The sequence below is a fragment of the Myxine glutinosa genome, chromosome 3 (assembly GCF_964187855.1).
Source record: "Myxine glutinosa chromosome 3, kmMyxGlut1.1, whole genome shotgun sequence".
NCBI classification, from domain to species: Eukaryota; Metazoa; Chordata; class Myxini; order Myxiniformes; family Myxinidae; genus Myxine; species Myxine glutinosa.
In genome coordinates this window covers 187,905,463-187,913,852 of record NC_136263.1, presented here as the reverse complement: position 1 = coordinate 187,913,852, position 8,390 = coordinate 187,905,463, and positions in this window count along the sequence as shown.

The following is an 8,390-nucleotide window of genomic DNA, read 5'->3' as shown; positions in this document are numbered from 1 at the left end:
GGTTACTGGCAATTGATCACATCCAGAAATGATGTAATCCACACAATTTATGTACTTTACATAACGTTAATAGGAATACATGGCCATGTAGATGGGAAATTCAGTTTGTTTGAAATAAATCACAAATATCAGATGAAAGTGAAAAAAACCTATGTGGTGTGAATGGCAATGTTCCTCGCTGAAATGTGAAAAAACTGAATTACGTGCGAACGCATAACTGAGATTATGGCGGCAAAGTTGGAACATCACGTGATCCTAGCAGAAGTACCCGGCATTGCCGGGTGGGGGAGGGGAGACCCGTACATTCCCAACCCGGACATTCGCCCTCTCGACTCAAGCTCGTATTCGAAATCGAAAGGGGAAAGGGGAAATCCTTCGTATTCGAATTCGTAAACACGAAATATGAATTAAAATTTAATTCATATCGCACAGAATCGACACAAAACACGATCGCATAAAGGTGAAAAACGCAATGGCTTTTCGCCCTGAATCACGTGCAAACGTGTGACGTGTGACGGGATGGAACATCACGTGATCGCTCTGAGCGAATCAGCGAGCTGCTCGCACTGGCTGAGATTAGCGGGTACTTTGCTGAAATGCGCTGAGATAAATATGAATAAAAAATATGGATCTCGTCAAATATGGTCTCAGCCATGTTCGTCCCAGGTTCAATGGCCATGTCTATGCCAAATATCAAGCACGTGAGCCTCTCCGTTTCGGAGTCTATCGGTAACATTACACACACACACGCACACACACACACACACACGCACACACACACACACAAACTGTGTTTTTTATATATAGATATGTTACTGGATCCGGACACCCAAGGAATGACAGAGTTTGGATAGAGGGGGACAGAATATAAGGGTCAGATAAAATATAGAATCTGGATTAGGACGTGCCCCAGTGAACTTGGGGCTGCTCCAGCTGAAGCGACTGTTTCCACAGCCCATCACCCGAGTACGCTCGCGCTTCCTCCCTCCCCTCGTCGGTGGTGTTCCGATGTTCTGGAACACTGCCGCAGCCCCATCTGATCCACGCGATGCTCTGTGTGGCTTCGGAGAACTCGTCCGTCCGACATGAGGGGTGTTGGCGTTTGGAAGGCAACGAGAAACTGGCTCTCGGTGCGAGAATGCGTGCCAAACCATGTCATTTAAAAACAACTGTGCAGCAAGTGAACTGTAGGAATATGATGAGGAAGAAGCGTTGTAGTCTGAGCGAGCATCCATGAGGAAATGTGTGCAGAAACGAGAAAGCGAAGCGAGATGCGAAACTCCATTCTGCGGATGTAAAATGCGAGCGAGGAAATCATGAAGAACAGGCTCTCTGATTTGTGCTGAGACGGCCGTCGAGAGAGAAATGCGCTACACTCTGGTATGTTATCTCCCTCCCAGTAAGTGGGGCGGGGCTCAATGGAACTTGCGAGAAGACTCCAGCACCTTCCGTCACCGCCTCGGTCATTGACCATCATCAATTAACATTGGGGTTGTGACCATCGTTGTTGTGTAATCGAGTGAACGGGTTTGCGAGTAGTTTTTGGCTTTGCAAATCATCCCAAAAGACCCAGAGGATGGACCCAAAAGACCCTGAAGAGCCAAAACACCACAAGGACACAAAATACCCCGATGACCAAAGGACCGAGAAGCCCCCCAAAGGATCTTAAAGACCCCTAAAATACTTTAGAACCCTAACACCCTTTAAGATGCCGAAGACCCCAAAGAACCGTTAGACCCTCAAGACCACGTAACACCCTGAAGACCCTTAGACTCCTTTCTACCCATTAAACCTTCACACCATTCAGACCTTTTAATACCTTGTAGACCCATATGATCTTTAGACTCTAAGACTCTTTAGACCTTGGATTACATGCCTTAGAGTCTAAGGCTTAGACCCATTCAACCTTTTTAGACCCATTTAGATTTTTTTTCAGACCTTTTGACCTTTCAACCTTCAGACCATTTTACCTTCACAACTTTTCAAACCTTTGACCTTTACACATTTATAACTATACCGCTGAGACCTTCCATTTTGTACAGCGTAAATCATTTCAACAAAGTCCCAGAAAATCAATCTGATGCGCATCCAGAGAACTGGGACTACCAACCACCACTGTACACAGGATTTTGCATAAAAGACTGAAGCTTTATGCCTAAAAGGTGCAGATTCTGCAAGAACTCAAACCACATGATGCACCAACACTCAAGGCGTTTGCCTTGGAAATACTCAGTCACCTAGAGGATGAAGAATTTTTTATTTTTTTTGTATACAAGGTCATGTTCACAGACGAAGCTTGCTTTCATGTATCAGGGAAGGTCAACCGGCACAATGTGTGGAGCTGGGGGTCAGGAAACCTCCACGGGTCGTTGAACACACAATAGTACAAAGGTCAATGGGTGTTGTGGCCTTCTCCATGACTGCTTGGTGGGTCCGTTTTTCTTTGTGGAGGATACAATGATCTCAATAATTTACATAAACATGAAGGATTCACCTTCCCACAGATCACTGTCCAAAATGGGTTTGAATCCTGACGCAGCTATAAACTGCCATCCTGGGTTTTCACAGGCAGGGTGATTCGTAAGTGTGTGCCGTCCCTCGGATGGACGTTAAACTGGGCGTCCTGTCTGCCGGCATTCGCTGGTGGACATTAAAGTTCCCCACGGTGTCCTTCACAAAAAGTTATGTTCTGTTTTTATGTTGTCACCTTTTTAGCTGCGACGAGCAGCTTTATGAGAGGACCGCGTTGTTGTTCTTGTTGTTGGGGTGCCTTTTTTAATGGCGCATGCGCATGCACTCGGACGTGCGTTGGTATGAGGTAAGAACATCGTCGACTAAAATCGCGATTTGTTTGAAGAAACCAGAATAAATTTAACAAAGACAACATGAATGTTTTCATATCAATCTCGTTTCACAGAACTCGACACAAATTAGGTGTAATTATTGAATAGCGCATGTGCATACACTCGGACTTCCCCGACCGACCAAGCCCGTTTCAAATTATCCCTCTGCCACCCAGAATTAGCATTAATAAATAACATTAATGAATTAACATTAACATTAACAGAAATAACATTCATGTCCATACATTATATGTAATCAGTTGATGAAGCATGTTGCGTCGCAAAACAAAGGACAAGACAAGAACTCAAAGACAAAAAGACGCTAGTGCATGCGCATAATTTAATGACTGGTCGAATTTGGTAGCGCATATTGCAACGGATATCCTCATGATTCTACACGTCGCAGCTGGTGACCACACTGGTCATTTTTCTAGTTATTACAGAAACGCACTCTGGTGGTGGAATTTTCTCATTGGCCCAGCTTTGGGACTTGTGTGGTGTCAGTCCATCCGGAGCATCGACTTCAAATGACTGGACACATTTTTATGCCTCCGCCAACGAAGTCGCCGGAGGCATTATGTTTTCAGGATGTCCGTCCATGATAGATTTTCGTTACCACGATAACTTGAGAACGGCTGAAGGGATCTTAGTCAAACTTGGTGCAGGTATGTATAATGAGGGGATGATGAACTGATTCGATTTTTGGGTCATGAGGTCAAAGGCCAAAGGTCAGGTTAGTTTAAAAAATCCTGTTACCATGATAACTTATGAACCAGTGATGGGATTCTGACCAAATTTGGAACATGTAGAATGATGTAAAGATTAACTGATTAGACTTCAGGGTCAAAGGTCAAAGTCTGTAATATGTCTATAACTTAACGGCTGAAGTGATCCAATTCAAACTTGGTACAGATGTGTATAATGATGTCATGATTAACCAATTAAATTTTGTGGTCAAGAGGTCAAAGTCTGTAAAAGGTCTATAACTTTAGAACAGCTAAAGGGATCAAATTCAAACTTGGTACACATATGTATACAACAGGCATTTCAAGGCCATTTTCCCTGCAAGAGCGGGGGTTAGCCTTGCGGTCCCCATGACAATCTTCTCCATCTTGCCCTATTTTCTGCATCTCTCCTTGTTAACCCCCTTGCCCGCATTTCTTCTTCGACCATCTTTAGCCAGGTCTTTCTCGGTCTTCCCCATCCTCTACTTCCTTCTACATTAATTTCCATCACTCTTTTCAACCAGTCACTTTCATCCTTCCTCAACACATGACCAAACCATCTCAACCTGTTTCTCTTCACAGCATCAATCACAGGCTCTATTCCCATCATCTTTCGCAATTCATCATTTGTCTTCCTCTCTCTCAACGATACTCCGCACATCCACGGAACCATTCGCATTTCCACCTTTTCCAGCCGTCGTTGCTGCTCCACGTTCATTACCCATGTCTCGCTCCCATAAATCATAACACTTCTCACGCATGCAGCATACACCTTTCCCTTCAGCTTCAACGACACTCCCCTCCTCGTCAGCACGCCACTCAGTTCCCGAAACTTCGTCCATGCACATCTCACTCTAGCAACCGTTGCCGAGTCTGATCCACCTTCTCCATTCAGCATGTCTCCGAGGTAGCAAAATGTTTTCACACCTTCCAGCTTCACGCCGTCTCCAAGATCCAACTCAACATTTCCTCCATCTGCAGCTCCCTCTGTGCACACCTTACACTTGAATGTAGCTTCCACACTGGTTAATGACCCTCTCAGACCACAACATTTTTAATGAACCCACTCAGCTCTTTCAACCTCCACACCTTCATTCTCGGATGGTACTTCACCCGCCAAGCTCTCCTCGCACCTTTCACCCTTATGTCGCAGACAACCAAGTGGTGCTGTGAAACGGCCTCCTCCCCCGGGATCACCTTTGTGTCCCGGAGGTGCCCCCTATTACAAATCATCGGTGAGTATTACAAATCAACAAATCAGCTCCATCAGCAAACTCCAAAATCCTTTCACCTTCTCCATTTCTCACACCATGTCCGTAACCCCCATGAACTCCCTCAAAACCGTCCATACTCCTTCCCACATGTCCATTTAGGTCTCCTCATCTTTCACGTTTTCCATCAGCTTCTCTATCGCACACCAGAACTTTTTTTTTTTTTTTGTATACTGAATCGAGGCTCGTGAAAGAGCTGACATTTACTTCACAAACAAATCAACCAGACAAACAAAATACATAAAAAGAGGGAGCGGAAGACAAGGTGGGGAGAGGAGGGGAAGCACACAAACACTTGAGAGCACACAACATTTGAGAGCAGGGAGATGTGTGGGAGGGAGAGGGCTTGGGGGGAGGAGGCGTGGGAAGGGGGGGGGGGGGTGGGACAAGTATACAACACAAGGACACCAAGGACTTCCAGGACAGAAGTTGGTATTTCAAAAAAGTGGAATTGGGGTGAAATTAGCGGGGGTAGAAAAGATCAAGGTTTTGGATGGGGGAAGATAAGAGATGGTGGTGAACAGCTGTTTTAAAGACCTGGAGGGTGGAGTGGGATTGAAGAGAGTGAGGGAGTTTGTTCCAGAGGTGGGAGAAAAGAGGAATGAAGGAGTGAAGGTGAGCAGAGAGTCTTGATTTTGGCAGTTTAACCATAAGAGGGTTGCAGGCAGATCTTGTGCGACCTGTAGGAATATTGGCAGGACAGAGCCCAGAGAGAGCTGGGGGGGCAAGGCCAGAGAGGAGTCGGTAGAAGACGGAAAGACCACCAACCTGCCTGCGGTGAGTGAGCGAGAGGCCCTTGGAGTTAGCTTCATCGCGGGAGATTCCAATGATTCTGAATGCTTTGGTTTAAACAGCGTGAAGACGAGCTAGGTGTGAGGCAGGAGCACCAGCCCAGAGGGGAGAGCAGTATTCCATTGAGCTGCGGATGAAAGCCTTGTATGTGGTGAGGAGCTCAGGTGTGCCAAGGAAGGACTTCGCACGACGGAGGATGCCCAGTCGGCGACTGGCTTTGGAGGCCAGATTTGAAATGTGGTTTTCCCAGGAAAGATAATGGCAGATAGTGAGACCCAAAAGCTTGAGTGACAGAACTTCTTGGAGAGGATTATTCAGAAAGTGGATGGGAGGGTTGTCCAGTCGGTCTTTTCGGAGAGACATAGTAAGAGTGTGAGATTTGTCAGGATTGAAAGACATGTTCCAATTGTTTGCCCAGTCTGATTTTGTCCAGGTCTGCAGAGAGTGAGGAGGCTGCAGACTGCCGATCTGAGGGATGAAGAATGGAGCGACAGAGAGTCGAGTCATCAGCAAAGAGAAAGAGAGGATTTTCAAGAGAGTCAGAGAGATCATTGATGAAGACCAGAAAAAGCACAGGGCCCAGAACACTGCCTTGGGGAACTCCAGCCTGAACAGGAAGAGGAGATGAGAGAAACCCATTCAGGGCCACACGTTGACTACGACTAGAGAGGAAGTCTGCCAGCCAAGCGTGGAGATTTCCATGGATACCAAAAGAGGAGAGTTTGGTGAGCAGAGCGGGGTGCCAGACCGTATCGAAGGCACGTGATATGTCAAGGGAGACAGCTATAATTTCCTGTTTGGCATTGAGGACCTCCATCCATTGTTGAGAAAGCAGAAGCAGCATGTCCAGAGTAGAGTGACCGGGTCTGAAACCAAATTGATGATCAGAGATCAAGCCATTGGAGAAGAGGAAAGATTTCATATCTGAAGCAATGATAGATTCCATGACTTTGCTGATAATTGGGAGAAGGCTGATTGGTCTGTAGTTGCTGGGATCTGTTTTTGCACCTTTTTGTGCAAAGCGGTGATGTTGGCAGATTTCCAAGCAGATGGCAGATGACCTTGAGCAAAAGAGAGGGTGAAGAGAACAGAGAGAGTGAGTGAAAGAGCGGAAGAACAGGATTTTAGGACCCGTGGGCTGATGCCGTCAGGTCCAGTTGCAGAATCAGAGTCGAGGGTTGACAGAAACTTTTCCACCTTGTCAGGAGGAAAGGACACAGCATCCCGGAGCAGCTGGGTACGACTGGGTACGGTGGGTACAGAGAGGGATGGGTTTTGGACACAAGATTTAGAGGCAAACACAGAGTTGAGGCATTCAGCTTTTTCACGTGCGGAGTCAGCCGTGTGGCCGTTTGAGGTGAGGGAGGGGATGGAGGGGGAACAAACACCAGAAACAGATTTGACCAACTTGTCCTTCTCTTCATCGCTCCGACCAACCTGCGGAGCATATCCCGAGATGACGTTCTCGAAGAGCTTTCCAATCATCATTTTCACCATCATCAACCTATCACTCACTCTCGCCACACTCACCACACTGTCTACAAACTCTCCAGAAAACAGGACACCAACACCATTCACGCCCCCCGGACACCCTTGCCACATAAACTTGTATTTCTGTCCCTGCCAACCCTTCACCATTCTCACACCACTTCCCTTCCATCTCGTCTCTTGCACACAACATATGTCCACTCTTCTTCTGACCAATACTTCCACCACTTCTCCTGATCTCCCTGTCATTGTCCCTACATTCCATGTCCCAAACCTCAGAAACCGATCTCCACTTCGGGCTGTACCCTGCCCATATGTAGTTGTAATCGTCATGGTTCTCTTTTTGAGGCAATGTTTTTATGGCCGGATGCCCTTCCTGGAACCAACCCTTTTATATGTATAATGATGTAAATATTGTTATGGTTTTTAGAACCTTCACTAGTAAATTTTAGTAAATGTTTCCCTTATAAATAATCCCCTGTAAATATCCCCATCAATTGGCTTTATTAAAGATCGCACCCTAGTTAGTCCATGTACAACACGTAGAGAACCATAGGTCATCTCTGTAGTTATTTCATTATTATGTGTTTCAGTTAAGGATCTGTTCCCAATAGTTGAATCTGCGTCGCATTAATCAAATAAGATAGGCCCCTTTCAATTTTCCCAGTCATCTCTACCGCTCCTCAAAAGGCAGTAACAGTAGGATAGCGTTCGCTGCCGTTGCCTTGGGCTGTTTGCTGGCACCAATCCGCCATTACACACATGGTCTCAAGCAGAGGAAAAAGGGCGGGGGGGCGGAACCACAAGAACAAGGTGTGGCACGTTGTCGTCATCAGAGGTGGAGCCAGCGAGCCTTTGCCGGCCAACCAGCGCCGAGGTGAGCTGACCGGTAGGCGTGTCATCGGAGCCGGCGGCCCTAAAAGCGGCTGCGAGGGACTGCTTGGGCAGAGATAAGGTGAGGAGAGCAGATAAGGTGAGGAGAGCAGATGAAGTGAGAAGGAGCTGGGAGTGCGCCACGAACTGCTGATGGTAACGGACTGCGCAGGGGACCGTTGATGATACGAACCTTGTTCAAGAGAGAGTGTTGGCACAAGCCACATATTACATACGCCGTATCCCAGTTTCCCCGATATATGCAACGTCCGCTCGCGGCCCATGATACGCGCTCACTGCCTGCCAGGGTTTCCCGCCACGACGCGAGTCCACTCCTGGAGCCGGACCTCAACGCCCTACCGTCTGCCTGGACCCTTCTCCTCCTTCCAGCCATTCCC